This window comes from Delphinapterus leucas, chromosome 17 (genome assembly GCF_059928025.1).
Source record: "Delphinapterus leucas isolate spDelLeu-1000000601 "Yukka" chromosome 17, BTC_Dleu_Yukka2, whole genome shotgun sequence".
Classification (NCBI taxonomy): domain Eukaryota; kingdom Metazoa; phylum Chordata; class Mammalia; order Artiodactyla; family Monodontidae; genus Delphinapterus; species Delphinapterus leucas.
In genome coordinates this window covers 55,062,092-55,085,246 of record NC_143145.1, presented here as the reverse complement: position 1 = coordinate 55,085,246, position 23,155 = coordinate 55,062,092, and positions in this window count along the sequence as shown.

Here is a 23,155-nt window from a genome sequence, read left to right as displayed (position 1 = left end):
AAAGAAAAATTTTATCAAAGTTAAGCAGGCAAGGAATAATTTATTCAAGACTACTGCAATAGGAAAGAGAGAGATTAAATTCAACTCTGTTCAAATGATAGGTAGTAGAGTTTTAGTGCTGAGTTGAGCTAGTGGAACATCACTGGAGGACATTAGGGAGGAGGCCAACAATGTGATTAGATCATCAGTGTTTGCTAGCTGGCATTTGAAGAAGTTAGGCTTCTACCTTCCCCCAGAGACTAGGAGAGATAGGGGCACTATTTTCTCAGTGATTACATTTCAACGGGATGGCTCCCAGTTCCATGGGAAAGACATTCCTTGCTTGTAAAACTGGCTACAGGCTAAGAGAAGACTTAAATCTCAGAGTCTGGGGAGTAAATTTACAATTAAAAGTTTTCTAAAGTAAATGTTCTAAGAAAAGTTAGGGGCCTATAGTCAGGAAGAAACTTGTCTAAAATTCTGTCATTCTGAGAAGAATGTTAAGGCTACCTTGGTCAGTTCCCTTTGTTTAAGGTTTCAGATGATGGAGTTTTCACATGTATTAATTCACTTGCTGCAGTTATTTATTAGACATTAAGTTACATTAGCCCAAACTTTATTTCATTTAAAGCTAAAGGACATAGGCTAGTTGCTTAATTCTAAGGCTGATCTGTCATATTTAATTACAGATTCTTTTGAGCTATATCAAAATTCTTGTTGAGCGCCTAAATTGCCTTCTTGTTCATTGATTTAAGCAGAAATTGTCTTTTTAAAGAAGATTTTAGTTTATGATTTTTGGTTAAGAATAGCATTTGACAAGCAGCCCCTCCAATACAGTCTGTCCTGCTATTTCATGAAAATTCCTAAGGAGACACTGAAAAAACCCCACAATATCTCCAAGTCCAGCTAAGGACAGGGAAACAGAATCCATCCATTGACAGAATCTGGCAGGAATTGGAAAAAAAACAATGTTCTTACCTTGTGTCACTTCACTGAAACCACAACTGAGAGAGAGGAGTAAAAGTCACCTGACCCTATCCTCACTAACTGTCTCCAGGTCGAAAAACCCAGGGTTGGTAAAAGAAAAATCAATAATCCAGGGGAAGTACTGCTTTTTGAGATAGTGAGAACATTGTTTCCTTATTCCACTCCACCACCTCACACATAGTCATTTGGATCTCCAAAGTTCAAAAAGTCACTGGGCAGGAAATAAGGGTAATGGCTTATAGCACTTTGCATTTTAGGTGCTGTGGCCCCAAGCCCTGCAGAGTGAAGGTAATTTGGTGTTAGTGCATAAACCCCTAAATCCATCAGATAACAACAATACAACTTGAAATGGAAGTTGTGCATGAGTAAGTTTTAACAACTCGTTCATTTCTCAACATCTGGAACATATTTGTTTAGTTCTGATGATCACAAGCAGAATCATCTCTTACCCACAAGGATTGGTCTCTGACATTTCATACAGATGAAGTTAATGATAAATCTACAACTGAGAACACACAATACATTAAGGTGACAATGTTGAATTTACCTTAGTGAATGCTGTGATCCTGAAAATCAGAGATGGTTAAAGAGATCTTTCCCCACCCCCAACCCTTTGTATTTCAGAAACATCTTTTTTTGTGTGTTTTATTGAAGTCCAAAACTATGTGGAATAAAAGTAGCTAGAATGGACATCCTTGACTTGTTCCTGATCTTAGAGGAAATGCTTTCAGCTTGTCACCATTGAGTATGATGTTATCTGTGGGTTGGTCATATTTGACGTTTATTACGTTGAGGTATGTTCCCTCTATGCTCACTTTCTGGAGAGTTTTTATCATAAATAGGTGTTAAATTTTGTCAAAAGATTTTTCTGCATCTACTGAGATGATCATATGGTTTTTAGTCTTCAATTTGTTAATGTGGTTTATCACACTGATTGATTTGAAGATATTGAAAAATTCTTGCATCCCTGGAATCCCACTTGATCATAGTGTATAATTGGTGTAATGTATTATTGGATTTGGTTTGCTAGTATTTTGTTCATGATTTTTGCATCTATGTTCATCAGCAATATTGGCCTATAATTTCCTTTATTTGTGGTATCTTTGCCTGGTTTTGGTATCAGGGTGATGGTGGCCTCAAAGAATGAGATTGGGAGTGTTCCTTCCTCTATAATTTTTTGAATAGTTTCAGAAGTGTAGGTGTAAACTCTTCTCTAAATGTTTGATAGAATTTTCCTGTGAAGCCATCTGGTCCTGGACTTTTGTTTGTTGGGAGTTTTTAAATCAGTTTCCATTTCAGTACTTTTGATTATCTGCTCATATTTTCTATTTCTCCCTGGTTCAGTCTTGGGAGATTGTATCTTTCTACGAATTTGTCCATTTCTTCTAGGTTGTTGATTTTATTGGCATATAGTTACTTGTAGTAGTCTCTCATAATCCTTTGTAATTTTGTGGAGTCAGTTGTAACTTCTCGTTTTTCATTTCTAATTTTATTGATTTCAGCCCTCTCTCTTTTTTTCTTGATGAGTCTGGCTAAAGGTTTAGTAATTTTGTTTATCTTCTCAAAGAACTATCTTTTAGTTTTATTGATCTTGTCTATTGTTTTCTTCATCTCTATTTCATTTATTTCTGCTCTGCTCTTTATGATTTCTTTCCTTCTACTAACTTCGGGTTCTGTTTGTTCTTCTTTTCCTAGCTGGTTTAGGTGTAAGGTTAAGTTGTTTCCTTGAGATTTTTGTTTCCTGAGGTACAACTGTATTCCTATAAACTTCCCTCTTAGAAATGCTCTTGCTGTGTCCCATAGGATTTGGATCATTGTGTTTTTACTTTTATTTGTCTCTAGGTATTTTTTGATATCCTCTTTGATTTCCTTAGTGATCCATTTGTTGTTTTGTAGCATATGGTTTAGCATCCATGTGTTTGTGATTTTTGCAGGTTTTTTCTTGTAGTTGATTTCTAATCTCATAGCGTTGTGGTTGGAAAAGTTACTTGATATAATTTCAATTTTGAAAAATTTATTGAGGCTTGCTTTGTGATACATCACATCATCTATCCTGGAGAATATTCCATGTGCACTTGAAAAGAATGTGTATTCTGCTGCTTTCAGATGGTAGGCTCTACAATAACCAATTAAATCCATCTGGTCTAATGTGTTATTTAAGGCCTGAGTTTCATTATTGATTTTCTGTCTAGATAATTGGTCCATTCATGTAAGTAAGTGTTAAAGTACACCACTATTATTGTGTTACTGTCAATTTTTCCTTTTATGTCTGTTAATGTTTGCCCTACATATTCTGAAGTGCTCCTCTGTTAGGTGCATATATATTTACAATTGTTATATCTTCTTGGATTGATATGTTGATCATTATGTAGTGTCCTTCTTTGTCTTTTCTAACAGTATTTACTTTAAAGTTTATTTTTTCTTATATGAGTATTGCTAAGCCAGCTTTCCTTTGTCTTCCATTTGCATGAACTAACTTTTTCCATCCTCTCACTTTCAGTCTGTATGTCTCTGGATCTGAAGTGGGTGTCTTGTAGACAACATATATATGGGTCTTGTTTTGTATCCATTCAGCCAGTGTATGTCATTTGGTTAAAGCATTTAATCCTTTTACATTTAGGTTAACTATCAATATGTATGTTCTTATTGTCATTTTGCTAATTGTTTTGGATTGGTTTTTGTAGGATATTTTTTCTTCTTTTTCTCTTTTGTTCTCTTCTCTTGTGAGTTGATGACTCTTTTTAGTGTTGTATTTGGATCCCTTTTTCTCTTTTGTTCGTATATCTATTTTAGATTTTTGGCTTGCAGTTACCATAAGGTTTTGATATAGCAGTCCATATACATATAAGATTGTTTTAAGTTGCTAACCTCTTAATTTCAAAAGCATTTCAAATATCCTGCACCTGTACTCTCCTACTGTCACAATTACTGGTTTTGATATCATATTTGTTTGTGGATGGTTTCTTACCTTACTGTATGTTTGCCTTTACTGGTGAGGTTTCCCATTTCATAACTTTCTTGTTTCTAGTTGTGGCATTTTCTTTTCTACCTAGAGAAGTTCCTTTAGCATTTGTTGTAAAGCTGGTTTGGTGGTGCTGAATTCTTTTAGCTTTTGCTTCTCTGTAAAACTTCTTTGTAAATCATTCTCCATTGAATCCAAACGATAGCTTTGCTGGGTAGAGTGTTCTTGGTTGTAGGTTTTTCCCTCTCATCACTTTAAATGTATCATGCCACTCCTTTCTGGCCTGCAGAGTTTCTGCTGAAAAATCAGCTGATAATTTTATGGGAATTCTCTTGTATGTTATTTGTTGCTTTCCCTTGTTGCTGTTAATATTTTTTCTTTGTCTTTAATTTTTGTCAATTTGATTACTATGTGTCTTGGTGTGTTCCTCCTTGGGTTTATCCTGTATGGGACTCTCTGTGCTTCTTGGACTTGAGATACTGTTTCCTGTCCCATGTTAGGGAACTTTTCAGCTATTATCTCTTCAAATATTTTCTGAGGCCCTTTCTCTCCCTCTTCTTCTTCTGGGACCCTTATAATGTGAATGTTTGACATTGTCCCAGAGATCACTTAAACTGTCCTCATTTGTTTTCATTATTTTTTTCTTTATTCTGTTCTGTGGCTCTGATTTCCATTCAGAAATTCAATGGAATTTCCATTTCCATTCTGTCTTCCAGCTCACTGATCCATTCTTTTGCCTCAGTTATTCTATTGATTGCTTCTAGTATATTTTTTATTTCAGTTATTGTATTCTTCAACTCTGCTTGTTATTCTTTATATTTTCTAACTCATTGCTAAAAACTTCTTGTAACTTCTTGTTCTGGGCATCCATTCTTTTCCCAAGTTCTTGGATCATCTTTACTATCATTACTCTGAACTCTTTCTCAGGTAGATTGGCTATCTCCACTTCACTTAATTGTTCTTCTGGGGTTTTATCTTGTTCCTTCATCTGGAACATATTTCTTTGCCATCTCACTTTGTTTAAATTTCTATTTTGCTTTTATGTATGTAGTAGCTATGTTACATTTCTCAACCTTGGAGAAGTGACCTTCTGTAGGGGATGTCCTATGTGTACCAGAAGTACATTCCCCTATTGTCACCCAAGGGCCAGGGACCAGGTGGTCCCTGGGTAGGTTCTGACCTGTGTTTGTGTTAGTTCTGCAGGCTGCAGGACCATAGTTTCCTTGCTTCTGGTGTCTGCCCCCTGGTGGATTAGGCTGATCTAGAGGCTTTCTGGAGGGAGGGGTCATTGTCTGCCCACTGGTGAGTGGATCTGGGTCATGGCCCTCTGATTGGCAGGGCTGTGTTAAGGGGCATATCTAGAGATAGCTGTGGGCTCAGGAAGTCTTTAGGCAGCCTGTCTGCTGATGGATGAGACTGTGCTCATACCCTGTTGATTGTTTGGCCTGAGGCATCCCAGCACTGCGGCCTACAGCTCTTGAGTGGGGCCAGGTCTTGGTGCTAAGACCCAAGCAAGATGTCTGACTCAAGGAGAGTTCATGCAGTTGAATACTTCCGAGTATTTCCACCACCAGTGTCTGTGTCCCCAGGGTGGGCCACAGCTGTCCCCATCTCCCCAGGAGACCCTGCAAGACCAGCAGGTAGGTCTGCCCATGCTCCTATGGAGTACTACTTTTTCCCTGGGTCCTGGTGTGCACAAGACCTTGTGTGTGTCCTCCAAAAGTGGAGTCTCTATTTCCCCTAGTTTTATGGAGCTCCTGCAATCAAGCCCTGCTGGCCTTCAATGCCAAATGCTCTGGGGGCTCCTCCTCCAGAGGCCAGACCCCTAGGCTGGGATGTCTGGTGTGGGGCTTAGAGCTCTCACTCTTGTAGGAGAAGTTCTGTGATACAATTATTCTCCATTTTGTAGGCCATCCATCTGGCTGGTATGGGATTTGGTTACATCACATGTGCACCCCTCCTACTGGTTCATGGTTTCTTCATGTTTTTGGTTGTAGAATATCTTTTTTTTTTCTTTTTTGGTAGATTCCAGTCTTTTTTATCAATAGTTATTCAGCAGTTAGTTGTGATTTTGGTGTGCTCATGAGAGTAGGTGAGTTCAAGGTCCTCCTACTCTGCCATCTTGTCTCTCTCTCATAAACATCTTAAAGCATGGAACCACTCTTCCTCTATGACTTACATAAGGTTCAAGAATGTCCCACTTTTTTACCTATGACAAGGTTAGACAAAGAATCTCCAAATTCCATTCTTTGTTCATAAGTGATTAACTGAACTGCTTGCTCCCTGGTCAATGTGGACAAAATGCTTATTATCAAATATTGCCTAAGCTTCTTTACTTCTCCCGGGACCCTGAACTCTGACTGATCTTTGACCTGGGCTAGCATTGCAGTACTTCCTTAAGGCCTCCCTGGAGTACAGGCTAGTATCAAGGTAAAACAGTCTCTGATCTACTCCAATCATGCCACACTTTCATCTCGCTTCCCTATACCTTGTTCTCTCCAGTCTTGTTTACTTCTCCTTGTGAAAGAAAACCTCTTTTGCTTAACCTTTGATAATGTTGAATAGCTCATGGTACCAATGTTCTCCATTTTGCAGTGATAATCTCCCCTTTGCCAGAGTCCCAGTCCTGCCCTCTTGAAATAAAAATATCAAATAGAATCCTTCTTATTAAAAATAAAAAAAACTAAAGTCTGGACTTGTTTTTTATCTGACAAAGGATTCTTCTGAATTCCATTCATTTATTGTCTCAGTGTTTTCTTTTGGAAATTATATTTCTTTCACAACTATGCATATGCTTTTCTTTCCAGTGCATATCTCCTTATATTGCCTAGCATAAATAATACTTCATACATCATTTTAGATATATTGCTTCCTTCAGGAAACTTCCCTGACCTCCTAAGCCCTATGCCCCCATGAGACATCATGTTTTAAATTCTGTCTGTTTTATTTTCACACCAAACTATAAGTTCTTTAAGAGAACATTGTCTTATTCTCCCAACACCTAATATTGAGACAAGCATATGGTAGATGTTCAAGGGATGTTTCTTTAATTCATAATTAAAAAAAAATATCAGAAGGCAATTTTCCTTAGCTATGCCTTCTTTACACCCTAATTAATAATTTGATGAGTTGGAGAGTAGTCTCAAAACCAACACTGATACTTTCCAGGTATGACTGTGTCCCAATTAGTTAAGAAAATGCATTCCTGTACCAAGACGCAGATAGGGAGAGAAGCATAGGGTCTTTTGATTTTCAACCAGACTGGCAGTTGTGTACCTAATACTCATGGGAAACTTAAATTAGTTTTTCAATTCAATTCCATCTGTGTTATAAATGGTGAAATTTTCTCCAACTCTGGAATAGAATAGAAATAATTCCTAAGTGTTTGATGTTGTTGATAGTTTCCATATTTGTTCTGTGTTTTCTGGGTATTTCAGTGGTAAGTTAGGAGGGATTTTGTAAAGACCACTAGCTAGAGGACATTTTTAACCACAAAAATAACTAGAGAAAATTAACCTGCCAGACTTTGGAGTTAACCTTCAGAGTAAGAATTCTTTTTCTCCTTCACTCCACCCTGGGTTTAATACTCTCGCCAGCCTCCTCTATCCTCAATACAAATTTTTGCAATAAAAAGGTATGCCAGGAAAGGAAAGAGATGCAGTCGCAGTTACACTTAGAAAGTGCCTAATATTTTTGAAATGATGTAAAGTTATAATACATTAACTCTGAAAAATTAGCATTAGTATTTGGACCAGTGAGGGTCCCAGCAGAAAATATATTGCACAAATTAGGATAATTTGGTTAATGATTTATAAAGCCACAGCATAGGAAAACATAAGGGCAGTGCATAAGGCCAGGGTTGGTAATGCTGGAATCTCCTTAATACACCTAAACATGAAGAAACAAATGAAAGGAATAGCTAATGGAACCTAGAAAGAGAGAGACAGCTGTGTGTAGAAGGCTGCCTGACAAGAATTAAAACCTTCAGGTGGAAGGTTGCAGCCTTAAAACCTTCAGTTAATGTATGTAAATAACCTGCAATAATCCCACAGAGAGGGGTCAGCAACAAGAGGATAAATACCCCAAACTCATTCTTCTCCCTTCCACCAATCCTTTGGCAGTACTACCATTGACAAACCCAATCAGAAGTCAGTGGGCAAGAAAGCCTTTTGATATAGTCCAAATTGACCATATCAGCAAACCATGGCCCGTGGACCAAATGCAGCTTGCCACCTGTTTGTGTATGGACCTCAAGCTAAGAATTATTTATTTAATTCAAGTGCATACTCATCTTGTCATACTTTTAAGATTATAGTTTATTTTATTATAGAATTAGTTGACAAATATTGTGTTTATTATTCAACTATAATTGTATGAAAAGAATATAATATACATTGATGTCAACATAAGCACTTATGACAATATTCTTAACTTACAGAAAAGTGACAAAAGGTAGAAAAATTTAAATGGGAGATTTAATAATGTCAGAATTTCTTCACAAAAATAAAAACTAAAAATTATGCTGAAACTAAAATAAGTTTCTGGATGGCTCATTCATAAACCAAACAAGTAATGCCATTTAATTAAATTGTGTCTGATTGCAGTGATCAAAGTACCCAGAAAAAATAAACTTGGTTAGGACTAATAGCTTTTGAGTGAGAACAATTGTTCAAAGATTTGAGAACTTGAGTAAAATTGCAATAGTCAATTAAGAAAAAACATAGCAATTGATTTCAAGTACTTTTCTGTAGTTCTTGCTAAGTCAACAGATGATATTGATACTGCTCAGACATTATTTGAGCAATCAATGCCAAGTTTGAAGTAGTTAAAAAATCTACTTATGTGAATACTCTCTGTGGACAGAAAGAATAATTTCAAAGAAGTTGAGTAAACATGAATTCAGTAAAACCTGAAGAAGAATCTGGTAAGATATATTACAACAGATGATGATAAAAATGCATGTGTAGTAGAAATAGGAAAATTTGGACAAAGTTTAGAAACTTGTGAAAATGTAGTGTGGTTAAAGCCTGTGAACATTCATTGTAATATTCATGCAGGTATTTTGTGGAAAACATGTGACCTCTATCATTTTCTATTGTAAATATGAGCTTCATTTGCTCTTATGACTTAACTATTATCAGTCGTGTCAAATTTTGTTAGAAATAGAAGCTAAAGAATCTGACCTGACCTACTTCACAGAAGTTTGATGGTTTGGCAGTGATAAAATTTCATTGAGGTTTTTTGTTTGTTTGTTTTGAGCACAGGACCAAAACTGCTTTTTTTTTTTTTTCTGAATGAAAAGAATTGCTTCAACCACTATTAATTATATACATGATAATATTTCTTAATGAATCAAACTAAAAGTAAAAGGCAGAATAGTGCTTATATGTGCAGTGTATGCAGGAGCATAGTCATTTCAACAACTGCTGTTGTTTGAGTCACAAGTAATGTTAAGCTGCTTTAAACACTTCCCATGCTGTAACAAGTTAAAACAAAAAGCGAGATCTCTTTTCCCATGCAAATTTGTGGTGGATATATTTCCTGAGCTAAAACTACCGATCCAGATTTTTTTTTTTTTTTGGACCTTGATGCAAGTGTAAAAGAAATTTTCACATTTGAAAATCCATTCAACTGTACATTTGAGGAGCTTCCACCTAAACTTCAAATAGAAGTGATTAATCCTCAGTATAATGACATACTAAAAGATGCATATCAAGAGAAGAATCTAATAGAATTCTGTAAATAACTCTCAAATGATGAATACATTCAATTGAAATTATAAGTTTGTGGATTAAACTCAGTATTTAATAGTACTAACTTGTGTGGAAAAGCACAAGATGAAATATGTAAAATCTAATTATATAGTAGTACTAAGCACTAAATTTCAACCTCCATTAAGCAAAATGTTACACAGAATTGCTGAGACCAAAGTTTATTTCTCATTTGAACTGTAATTTCTAATGTTTCCATGGACATCTGATTGTTTTCTCTTCCATTTTTTGAACTTTGTACCTTTATCTTTTCGTTTGGATTTTCCAAATTTCTATTTTGATATCAATTCTATCATACCTCCTATTTGTTTCTTAACGTCCTCTCCTGTGACTGCCAGCCATTTTTCCTCCTTGTCTAATTTGAATTTTTGCCCCTAGCCTTGTAGCACAGTTGTCATAGAGGACTCTAAGAGAAGTTGAATCTCTCTACCTTTTCCCCTTCCCATAAGCTATGACTACCAGTTTTTTTTCTAAGACTCTAATTCAGTAAATTCCTAAAATAGGGTTCATGGGAGATAACGTTTAAGGTCCTGAAAATGTCTTTGCTTGTCCACATTTGATGAAATTTTTGGCTAGGTATAAAAAGACTGGATTTTTTTATTACTCTCATGGTTTTCTCCACAACCTTTTGTATAACTAACAAGTTTGTTGTCATTCAATTCTCATTTATTAATGGATATCTTATCATGATTTATTTTCAATCTGGAATACTTCACAACTTTTAAACACTTTGAATGCTGACATTTTACACTCATAGATCTAAGTATGTGTCTCTTTCTTCATTCTATTCAGAACACTCTAGGTCCTGTTCTTGACAAAAACTCTGGATTCTTTGTCTCCACTAATTTTTAAATATAGTCAAATATAGGACATTCTACATTGATCCTGATTGTCTTTGATTTCTATTTTCAAAAATTATATTTACCAGCTATTTGTCTTTGTGTTCCATATTTTTGGAGAGGCCCTCAAAATAATTTTCCTTTTCTTGTAGTTTTATTTTTAAATTTGAAGTTATACGTTTACTTTCTTAGAGTTCTTTGCCTCCAATAATTCCAATTAAATCTCTCTAAGAATACTAATGCAAGGGTTGAGTAATTGTTAGTATTTTCTAATATATTTTTGGGTCCCTCTAGGACATTCTTTTCTACTTGTCTGGGTTTTTTTTTATGTTAATTGTTGAGTGATGTATCATTTATTCATATTTTAAATTAAGGCAGTAAAGAAGACCTCTATGTACTTAGGTAAGTAAATATAGTCAGCCATCTTTTGCTTTAAGGTATTGGATGAGGTTCTACCTATTACCCTGGAAAATTCCTAAATGCCAAAAAGAATAAAATTTTAATCTGGTGTGATAAAACAAAGTATCAGCTTTAACTTTACAGATGATTTTTATAATTTCCATAGAGAATAAAGTTCTGATATTTTTACCTAGGCTTAAGTGACTAGCTGAAATCTTTCTGTATCCACATAGAATAGAGAGGAGAGGAATAAATAAATCAAGAGGTCTATATATAAAACTTCAATTAGTTCCTCTGCTTCCAACTATGTACATATCTCTGCCTCTCCCTTTGCTGAACTTGTTGCTTACCTTGGCTCCCTCCCTGGATACAGCTGCATTAGTGTATATTCTAGACTGTGGTTTCCTCTGCTCTCTCTAATCAATCTGTAATAGTGATTTCCTTTTGGTTCTTTAGACATTGTTGAAAAATGTATTCAGTAATGGAATATCCTCATGTTCTTTTTGTTTTAATTTCTTCAATATATTTTAATGGGGTATTGAGAAAGAAGAGGGAAAATGAGACATATGTCTCAGTCTGCCATATTAAAATGGAAACACTCAAGAATTTATTGAACTCCTACTGTGTGGCAACACTTTGCCATATTTATTTGAACAGGACAAAAATGTTTTTTTAACCTTATAAGTTTTATCTTCTGATGACACAACAGTTGATAAGTAAGCAGTTACAATATAATTTAAAATTAAAATAAGTAACATGAAGAGAAAGGACAGTATCCCTTGAGAAGGAATGCCAGAAGAGACCAACTCTAGATATGATGGTCAGAAAACAAAAAGAGTAGAAAACAATTATGCCCAGCCTTAAAAGATAAGCAAGAGACAGTCATACAAAGAGAAAGTGGGTAGAATATTATAAGCAAAAATATCCCTATTTGGAAAAATCTTTAGATAGTAGAAATAAGTGACTGAAAACAAGGCAAAGAATCTGTTAGTCAAAGGATAGTAAACCAAGAAAAGTTTAGAGACAGAAGCAGAGACTGCATTGTTCAGGGCATTGTAAACCATGGAAGAGTATAGATTTTATGTACTTTAAAATGTTTTATTCAGAGGTATGAAATAATTTAATTTATGTCTTAAGAAGATCATTTTGCTTTTCCAAGGAAAGGTGAAAGGTAAGTCTAGATGTCAGGAGCTTATCTCAGTAATTCAGGTGAGAGAAAATGAGCTGAGTAGTAGAAGAGAAAAGAAAGAGAATAGATTCTATGTGGTGTGAAAGATTAAATTACTGAGACTTACTGATGGATTGGTTATGAAGGGTGAAAAAAAGAGAAGAATCTAGAAGACTCGAGGTATTTACTACAAAACTTATTGTTTTGTGGAATTTTATTGAGATGGAGAAGACTGAAGAAGAAAGGAAGAAATAATTTAATTTTAGACTCATTAAAGTTAAGACACCAGTAGAACATCCAAATGGGAATGCCAAGACAAGAAGGCTACACTGAGAATTTAAATTTTGTTTTATTAGTACATATGTGGTAATGAAAACCATGTGACTGGATAAGAAGATCTCAGGAGAAAGAAGCAGGAGGGAAGAGAACCTAGTTCTTAGTCAGATAGAGGCAGAGGAGTTGGCAACGGAGACTGAGAAATAATATAATCAGGAAGGCACAGGAAAAAAAGCCAGGAAATTCTGAAATCAATCATGAAAGTCAAATCATGAAAGTGAAGAAGAAATAGAGTTCAAAGAAGGAAGCTTTCAAATTAAAGGCAAAGAAATATGCATTAGATTTGTTGATTTTGACAATGGCAGTTTCAGAGAAGGCAAGTTGATTAGAGTATTTTGAAGAGTAAGAGAGAGATAAGGAAATGATTGGGAAAAGCATGTGCAGAAAATTATTGTAAGAATTTTAGATATAAAGGAGACCAGAAAGGAGCTGAATAGGCCATATGGGGTAAAGGAAGGTTTTGTTTATTTGGTTGATTATAAGATTAAAGACATTTCATCTTTTATGTAAATCTTCCTACATAAGTGCTCAGGTCCACAGTTGTGCCTGTAATGCTCCAGATGGCCTAAGAAATGAGGAGCTACTTGCCTCAGTACTTGGGCAGTCTAACCAGTTTTCTCCAGTGTGATTTAACATTATTATAACTTTATATGTGTGTCATGATGTGAAACATGTTGTGAAGGAATGATTTCTGGCATATGAGAACCATCTAATGGAGAGAGAGACAGACAGAGAGAGAGCATAAGGATGCAAGAAGAGAGAAAGAACCAAAGAGGTAAAGTCATAAAGAAGAAGCAGAGTGCCAATTGACAAGAGAAAGAAAATTTCTCCCATTTCTTCAGTAAAAAAGGAAATAATTTACTGGCAGATGCAGGTGAGTTATAAATTTGACCATGAGATGGTTGGACATCTTTTGGAATGATTTTCATTCTCTGTGTAAAATATAAAGCAAGATGATAATAAGTAAAGAGGAAAAATATAGGGCATTGAAAAATCAAGGAAGAGATGTGATGTATTTATTGCAAATAGAAAAAAAACTATATTACTTGATAAGATGCTACTTTTTGCTGGATTATTCTGATCAAAGAAGATGCAATATCACTAAATATAGATATAAAGCTATTTGTTCATATTGGTTAAGCCTAGAATGTAAACTCCTGGAGGCCAGGGATGTTTATCTCCCTTAGGGCTTCATCACTGACACTTTCTGCAAAGTAAGCACATGATACATATTTGTTGAATGAATGGACAACAATCTTGACTCCTACAAAAGGATTTTATGGGACCAGGAGACTGATAAATGGATTGCAACATTGTTTTTGGAGGGAAAAGTCACCTTTTGTCCAATTGTTTTTCTTCCTCCATCTTTTCCTTCTCTAATTTTTCCTCTCATCCAAATAAAATAAAACATTGGTGCCATCATTTCCAGCCAAACCCTTTTAAAAATATTGCTCCCTAATGTAAAGGTTGACTTTCAGCCAAAATTTCTCTAACTGATTTAATTGGACAAATATTAGAACAAATTAAAATTTTCATTATAAATCGTCCAAGTAAGAATTATCTTTCTAGCATATTTCAATCCTGGATTGTCTTTTCACATAGAATGCCAAAGTCAGCACTTTTCCATGAATCCTTTGCTATCAGATTTAAGCCATAGCTTTAACTTGATTGATCACTTTCCTTTCTGCTTCAAGGAAACCTGTTGCCTCTGTTGGCACATTTACTGCTGCCCTTGCAAATATGTGAACTATCCCAAACATAACATGACCACAGATGGTAGAAAACTCACTTTAATCAAACCCTTGCTGTGTTCCTGGAACTACCACTGGCAGCTCCCACTTCATGGCTGATTGTCAGTGACCAGCCTCTGCACACTGGTTGTGTGAAGCACTAATCGATTTAATTTTAATAGAGCACATTGTAGCATTTTATCTTGCAGCTTTTAAGAGAGTAAATATTTATCTTCCACTACTCTCCAGCTACTTCAAAGATGACTACTTGGTCTGAACTAGGAGATTTCAGTATACTGAAACTTTCTGTTTAAAACAAATGGGCAGATGATCTGAAATGTTTTTATCTACCGCAAGTGACTATAAACTCATTTCAAGTAATATTTTACTTACTCTGACTAATAGAAAAGGGGCATGGCTTGTTATATTAACCAAATGGATATCATCGTTTGCTTCTGGGGAAACCAAACTCGAGGTTTGTTTGCCAGTATCAAGTAGGAAGTCCTGTATGATTGTCTGGTTCAGATTTTAGTGGAGAAGGCTGTCTTTCATCTTTGTAAAATAGAACTGCAGTCTTAGAAGAGATTTTATCCTCAGTCAGCTGCAGGGGAAAGGCAGCATTTCTAGCTGCTCTTAAGTCCTTGGGGAGAATATCAGGAAGTAGAGGAAATGCAGTACAAAACATGGCCAAAGGAGTAATCTGATTAGATTGAATCTGCTTCACGTACTTCGGTAAATCAGAGAGGCAGAATTAAAAATTGCCTTGGGTTGTTGCAAAACTCTAGAACAATGAAAATTATAAATCTTATTTACAAATAGGAATAATTAGATCTGATCTTATTCAAATATAGTAAGTGTACACATTCTTGTCTTCTGTCAAATGAATAAAGAATTCTGAAATATCTACAAATATATTAACTGAAAAATCCTCTGTAAGAGATTTTTTCTGCTTATCAAAAATCTGTTCATAATATAAAAGTTCAAGAAATAGACTTAACAATTCCCAAATGCTAACTTAATTTATCCTCTGTTCAAATTTAATTTCACAAGTTTTACTATTTTTTATGATTTTTGCCAATTAATGGAATCAAAATAATGTCTAAAAAAATCCAGAAAACTTAAGAAACATAACATTTTTTTCATTTGGATATTCAGATACCATCTAACATTATGAAAATAAATATTCAAAGGTCAAAATTTCAACAGGTTAAAATATCCTTTTTACCATCAGATGTTAATGTTCATAGCCACACTGGAGGTTATAGCTTCATCATGTGTCAAGCAGTACAACTACAGAAAAACCTAGAAATGCTCTAACGTATTAACACCAGGCGTTCATTATTAGAATTCTTATGCATTTGTAGCTAGATTTTTGCAGAAAGCTGGGTTATACTTGAGATTAATTAATTAATGTATCAATATTTTTACTGAGAAATAAATAAAAATCATCCAAATAACTCTAAAAAACAAGGTAATATAATGTCGATTATGTGTCATACTTAGAACATGTCTAGTTATATACATAGTTATACATATAATATATAATCTTTATTGCTATGTACCTATTAATTCTAATTTTGTCATATTTCAGATGCCAGTAATAAATATGTACTTTGTAGAATTTTCAAATGCCACTGTCAAAGTTTTTTTTTTACAGTGTAAATCTATGTGTTAATTCATAACTTGTGTAAAAAGAATGACCACATATCCTCTTATTATAATACTTTGAAACAGGTATTAGCCCAACCACTGTATTTGAATTTTCATGGTTCTGAGACCTCAAAGCTTTTTTGTCATGTTATCCATCACTAGGCTAAGAAATAACATTTACACATATTTTTAACGACACAATTAGAAACTTTATTTAAAAACATTAAGATTCTCATTAAATACATAGGAGAAAAACACACATAAACATTCATTATGAAAATAAAGCCAAATGGACATTATTGGTTGCCTTCCCTGCATCTATCCCTGACTTCCCCCTCCCCCAAAGTTCCCTGATTTTAGTTTCAGATTTCTATCTCTGATCTATTTGTTGCAATATTCTAAGTCTAAGTTGATCAGTCTATGACATTTCTCTAGCCATCAGGAGTAATTCACATATGAGAAAGTTTACTCAGTTCAGGCCAAAAAGTTGCATGGAATATTTGCTGGGGCTTATCTAAAGAGAAAAGACATATTCCTTCTTTCTCTGAACATTGTTGTATGAAAGCATGTGATATAGATTACAAAAGTCTTTTTTCCAATAATCCCCCTCCTGATAAAGCTAAATAAGAGAGGAGAGTTGGGAAAATCCCATAGAAATAGCACAAAAGGTATTGGATTTAGTCAGTCCCAAAGACTACCCTTTCCTTGGGTCAATACATTTACTTAGAGTTTAATCTAGTTTAGACTTTATGTTATTTGTAAATGAAAGTATTATAACTGTTACATATGACTGTTCTGACTATTGATTGATTGCAGTATTGTAAAAAGGGTGCCAAATATGTTCTATGTGTTATCTCACCTGATACAACAATATGAAGTAAGTATTATAGTAAGTTAAATAAAGATACAGCCCAGAATATCATGATTGCTAAGTGGTAGAGCCAGGATTTGAACCAAAATCTGTTTGACCTAAAAGTCTGCAAAGTTACTTTGTCTCAACACTATTCACTGATCACTTTATTAGCACCTTTGGAGGAAATACAGAGGGAGTGTCTATGTGAATACTTTTTGATTGTGGAAAACATGAACTGTAATTTCAGGGGCACCTCAGTCCTTCTTGTCTGGAAGACAAAGAACATTTTACTAATTTTATTTGATATTAAAATCTAATTCTGTTCCTCAGAACCACACAGCACTTTCTATCACATGATGCCAAGGTAGCCACATTAATTCAGAGCCCTTTTAGCTGAAGTATTTATGTAACCCATATTACTGAGACAGTTGGAGTAACTTAGGCATAGGAAAAAATGCTCAGAAGAGAATCAAGATTTCTCTCTTATTTATAAATCAACTGTTACTGTGATAGAAAGAGAATAGAGAGAAACACATAATTTATATAAAATTAAACCATGCAGAAAGCATGAAATGTTATCCTTTGGTTGTGTACAAGAATGAACAAGGTACCAATGAAATGATACTTTTGTAGGTAGTTGAGGTTGCATTACTTCACTTGGGAAAATTAAGGAATTCTCTCTGAAAGAAATCTATCCTTTATATTTTATCCTTTATATAATTAAGTAAGCTTTTCAACTGTATCTGGTAGAATTGGTACCATTACTTCTATCATTGCATCTTATGAAATGCTGAGTGTATCCAGAATGCAGAAACATTCTTCCTCCCCAGAAATGGGAAATGTCCAGTCAGAGCAAAGCAATAACTAAGATCCTTGTTGCTACGATTTTCTCTAATGAGAGTTGTATAAGGAACCATGGTTCCTGAAAATATCCCACTTAACAGGATAAAGAACAAGGAATATCTTTTACTCATGAATAGTAGTGGTGAAATTCAGAGAGTATAGGGGTTAAGAACATGGGCCTTGGAACTATACTGTCAGGGTTTTAATTCTGTGTGTACTCTGCCACTTACTAGCTTGGTGACCTTAATAAAATCACTTTATTTCTTTGTGTATCATTTCTTTTTTTATAAAATATTAACTAAATACACTTTGGTAGGATTTCAAGGAACTTATATATTAAAAAGTTTAAACTATGACATGATAGGTGATAAGTACTCAAATATTGTCTAGTAGTAGTAGTGATGTAGATAATCATAGGAAAAAAATATGAAATAGTTGCTGTACAATATTCCAGGCACTAAAGGTATTTGATGCTTTACAAATATTATCTTATTTAATCATCAAAATCACTTTAATTAAAGAGAGAAGTATTACCCTTATTTTCAGATGAAGACATTAAGAAACAGTGGTTAAGAAATGTTCCCAAGTTCAGATAGCCTGTGAATTCTGAGATATAAACTCAGATATACCTGGTGTTAAGACTAGGCTGTTAACCACTACTCCAGGGTATTTTCTTTGATTGGTCTTATTTGAACTAGAATAGATCACTGAGTCTCACATAAGGAGTCATAATTCTCATTTATTCATATACAAATATTCTATATCCTTGAACACATCATTTTTAGAAATTGCTCTTGCTATTGCCATTGCTATGATTTAAATGGTGTCAGGAAAAATGACAGGCAGTATCAGTCTATGCCAACAGCTTTCAAACATATGGCTACAAGGATGGGTAAGTGCAATGAGGCAAACTTATTCCTATGCTTCTGCACCATTTAAGTGCAAGGAACAAAAAAAAAAAAAACATCTTGCTGGATAACAAAGCAGATAAAATTGCCAAAATTTGTACTTAAAATATTATCAACAAGGATAGTATGTTATAAAAAAATAAATATTATAATGTATTTATTTAATTGTTAGCTCTTTAATGGCAGGGATCTTCTCTTGTCCATATTTCCCCACACTACATTACTGACATTCTAGCCTTCTACCTCTGAACAAGACATGGACCAGTTCCAACAGCCTACCCACCTCTATCCCATATAATTTTTGTTATGATAGGAGAGGAGTTCCTGGTCCCATTTAAAGTCAGTCCTTCCATCTGTGCCCTGAATTTCATTCCCGTTAATTTTTCTCAGGACATTGCTTCTGCAATTGCTTTTTTCTCTCCTGCAATAACAAGTTCTTTTTCTTTCTCTGATGTAACAAGACTTAATAAAATTCATCTTTTTAAAAAATCATCACATATCCTCACATTTTTTTCCAATCACTGCCCCATTTTTCTATTTCTCTTTCATGCAAAACTTCCTTAAAAGATACATTTATTTTCTTGTTCTTTCCCTTTTCTTACTTTTCACTCTCACTCTAACCTACTCCAATGAGGCTTTTCCCCTTGAAACTCCAATAAAAACACTCTTTTCAAGATTATAAATGACCAGAACTAGTGGTCAAGTCACTGTAATTATACTTGACTTTTAGCAACATTTGACATAAGTAATCACAGTTTTCTTGAAACACACACTATCCTCATCTTCTAGGATACCTAAGATGACTGATTTTCTCCTTACTTCATGAATGTCTTTTTAAAGTCCATTTTTATGGTTCCTCTTCTACCAGACATGTAAACATCATAGTGCTCCAGATGTTTCCCTCTTCTAGGAATCCTCTAGATAATCTTATCAAGACTCATGACTTTCATTACAACCAATGCAAAGATGACATTCAAATTCATTTTTTTCCTGGAAGCCACTACTGAGTTCCAGACTTTTCAGATTTAAAACTGTCAAAACGATTTTTCCAAGCCTTCCTCATACCAATAAATATAGCATTCTATCTTGAACCATTTGTTTATTCCTGAAACCTAGCTCACTGTTGATTCCTCACTTACCCTCATATGACACACTCAATCCATCAGTAAATCTTCTCTCCACCTCCAAAATACTTCTGCAATCCAACAACTTCTCTTTTTTTAACATCTTTATTGGAGTATAATTGCTTTACAATGGTGTTAGTTTCTGCTTTATAACAAAGTGAAACAGTTATACATATACATATGTTCCCATATCTCTTCCCTGTTGCGTCTCCCTCCCTCCCACCCTCCCTATCCCACCCCTCTAAGTGGTCACAAACCACCTAGCTGATCTCCCTGTGCTATGTGGCTGCTTCCCACTAGCTATCTATTTTACGTTTGGTAGTGTATATATGACCATGCCACTCTCTCACTTTGTCACAGCTTACCCTTCCCCCTCCCCATATCCTCAAGTCCATGCTCTAGTAGGTCTGTGTCTTTATTCCCGTCTTACTCCTAGTTTTTCATGACCTTTTTTATTTTTCTTAGATTCCATATATATGTGTTAGCATACGGTATTTGTTTTTCTCTTTCTGACTTACTTCACTCTGCATGACAGACTCTAGGTCCATCCATCTCACTACAAATAACTCAATTTCATTTCTTTTTATGGCTGAGTAATATTCCATTGTATATATGTGTCACATCTTTATCCATTCATCTGTTGATGGACACTTAGGTTGCTTCCATGTCCTGGCTATTGTAAATAGAGCTGCAATGAACATTGTGGTACATGACTCTTTTTGAACTATGGTTTTCTCAGGGTATATGCCCAGTAGTGGGATTGCTGGGTCATATGGTAGTTCTATTCATAGTTTTTTAAGGAACCTCCATACTGTTCTCCGTAGTGCCTGTATCAATTTACATTCCCACCAACTGAAACTGTGATTAAAAATCTTCCAACAAACAAAAACCCAGGACCAGATGGCTTCACAGGCGAATTCTATCAAACATTCAGAGAAGAGCTAACACCTATCCTTCTCAAACTCTTCCAAAGTATAGCAGAGGGAGAAATACTCCCAAACTCATTCTACAAAGCCACCATCACCCTGACACCAAAACCAGACAAAGATGTCACAAAGAAAGAAAACTACAGACCAATATCACTGATGAAAATAGATGCAAAAATCCTCAACAAAATACTAGCAAACAGAATCCAACAGAACATTAAAAGAATCGTACACCATGATCAAGTGGGGTTTATTCCAGGAATGCAAGGATTCTTCAATACATGCAAATCAATCAACGTGATACACCATATTAATCAATTGAAGGAGGAAAACCATATGATCATCTCAATTGATGCAGAGAAAGCTTTTGAAAAATTCAACACCTATTTATGATAAAAGCCCTGCAGAAAGTAGGCATAGAGGGAAATTTCCTCAACATAATAAAGGCCATATATGACAAACCCACAGCCAACATCATCCTCAATGGCGAAAAACTGAAACCATTTCCACTAAGATCAGGAACAAGACAAGGTTGCCCACTCTCACCACTATTATTCAGCATAGTTGTGGAAGTTTTAGCCACAGCAATCAGAGAAGAAAAAGAAATAAAAGGAATCCAAATTGGAAAAGAAGAAGTAAAGCTGTCACTGTTTGCAGATGACATGATAGTATATATAGCGAATCCTAAAGATGTTACCAGAAAACTATTAGAGCTAATCAATGAATTTGGTAAAGTAGCAGGATACAAACTTAATGCACAGAAAACTCTGGCATTCTTACACACTAATGATGAAAACTCTGAAAGTGAAATTAAGAAAACACTCGCATTTACCATTGCAACTAAAAGAATAATATATCTAGGAATAAACTTACCTAAGGAGACAAAAGACCTGTATGCAGAAAATTATAAGACACTGAAGAAAGAAATTAAAGATGATACAAATAGATGGAGAGATATACCATGTTCTTGGATTGGAAGAATCAACATTGTGAAAATGACTCTACTACCCAAAGCAATCTACAGATTCAATGCAATCCCTATCAAACTACCACTGGCATTTTTCACAGAACTAGAACAAAAAAATTCACAATTTGTATGGAAACACAAAACTACCACTCTGTTTTAAACCCAAACTCACAACACCATCCTCTTTCACCTAGACTATTGCAGTAGTATCCTAATAGTAACTTCGCCTTCATTCTTGCCTCATTAGGTTTCACCTTTTACACAGCAGCCAGACTCTTCTTTGAAAAGCATAAATTAGATTATGTCACTCCACTGCTCAAACTCTCCAGTGGCTATGCCTTATCCTTGGAAAATAATTGAAAACTCTCTATTGTGTGTCCTTTAAGACCACATATGATCTCGCACCTGGCTATCTTTTAGACCCATCTTGGAAACATTCACTCACTCTGTTCTAGTCACTTTGGCTTTCTTCACACACACACACACACAAAAGCTTATCTCCAATTTAGGGTGTATTTTATTCCTGAAATTCCATTTTCCATTCCTTTAAATGATTAACTTTTTCAAGTAATTCATTCCTCTGAGCATATTACCTATTCAGAATCTTTTCCAACTACAAAGTAGTTTACCCCATCGCTTTCAATGATGTCATCTTATTTCATTTTGTTCTTAGCATTTATCACTATTTGCAAGTAGTCTCTATGCCTACTTATCAATTTATGTATGTGTGTATTTTCTTATCATCTGTATCATCCTGATCACAATCCACTGGAATATAAGACTCAAGACAGTGAAAATCTTGTTTTATTTATTCATCACTACTGAGTGGACAACTCCTGATTCTTTGCAAACCTTGGGGTAGAAAGGTAGTAGAGGGGAAAATTAGGAAAGGTAAAATATAGACCATCACTTCCACTGAGAAAAATAATAGCCATGTAATTACATTAAGCTTAAAGCTCTAGGATGTGTGCATACAAATTTTTTTCCCACAAAGGATGTTATTCATCATCCAAATCTATCATTCCTGGGTCACTATGATGAGATTCAGCAACCTTTAAATATAAAAAGAAAGTTACTGGGAGAAAGGGATTGCCAGAAGCAAAGTATAAAGCATAGAGAACATAGATGGACCACAGAAACAGTCTCCTCTTTGCCTCTGTCTTTCTCCTTTAGAAAATAATTTTCTGACAGCATGTGATTATACTTTAGTTTTTTTAAATTTTTCTTCAAGCTTTTTAGGCCTCAGTCATGATTGTATTCATCATCATCCACAGAGGAGGTAAAACTCATTGAATTCTTATTAAATTTAAAATTCCACTAAATTTTAAAATCCAGATAAGTGGCATTGGTATACTTAGCTTACCATTACAGTCTTGCTAATTAACAAAAACCTTAGGACCTCATACCTATCGAAATATTTTAGAATCTTTGTTTAACACTTCATTGTGCTGTCTCCTTAATCCTCATAAAACCAATACAACTTAGATTTTATTGTTTTTTCTTTTACTGAGTTTAATATGGCAAGGAAATGGAAATACAGAGAAGTTAATTTGCCCAATAAAAATTACATGCTTGTAAATAAAATGCCTGGGACTCCAACCAAATACTAATTCTAGTGATTTTGGTGATTCTAGTAACTCATGCTTTTAATCACTTAGTCAAATAATTCCCAAACTTTAGAGTACAAAGGAATCATCTAGATTAGTTCTTTTG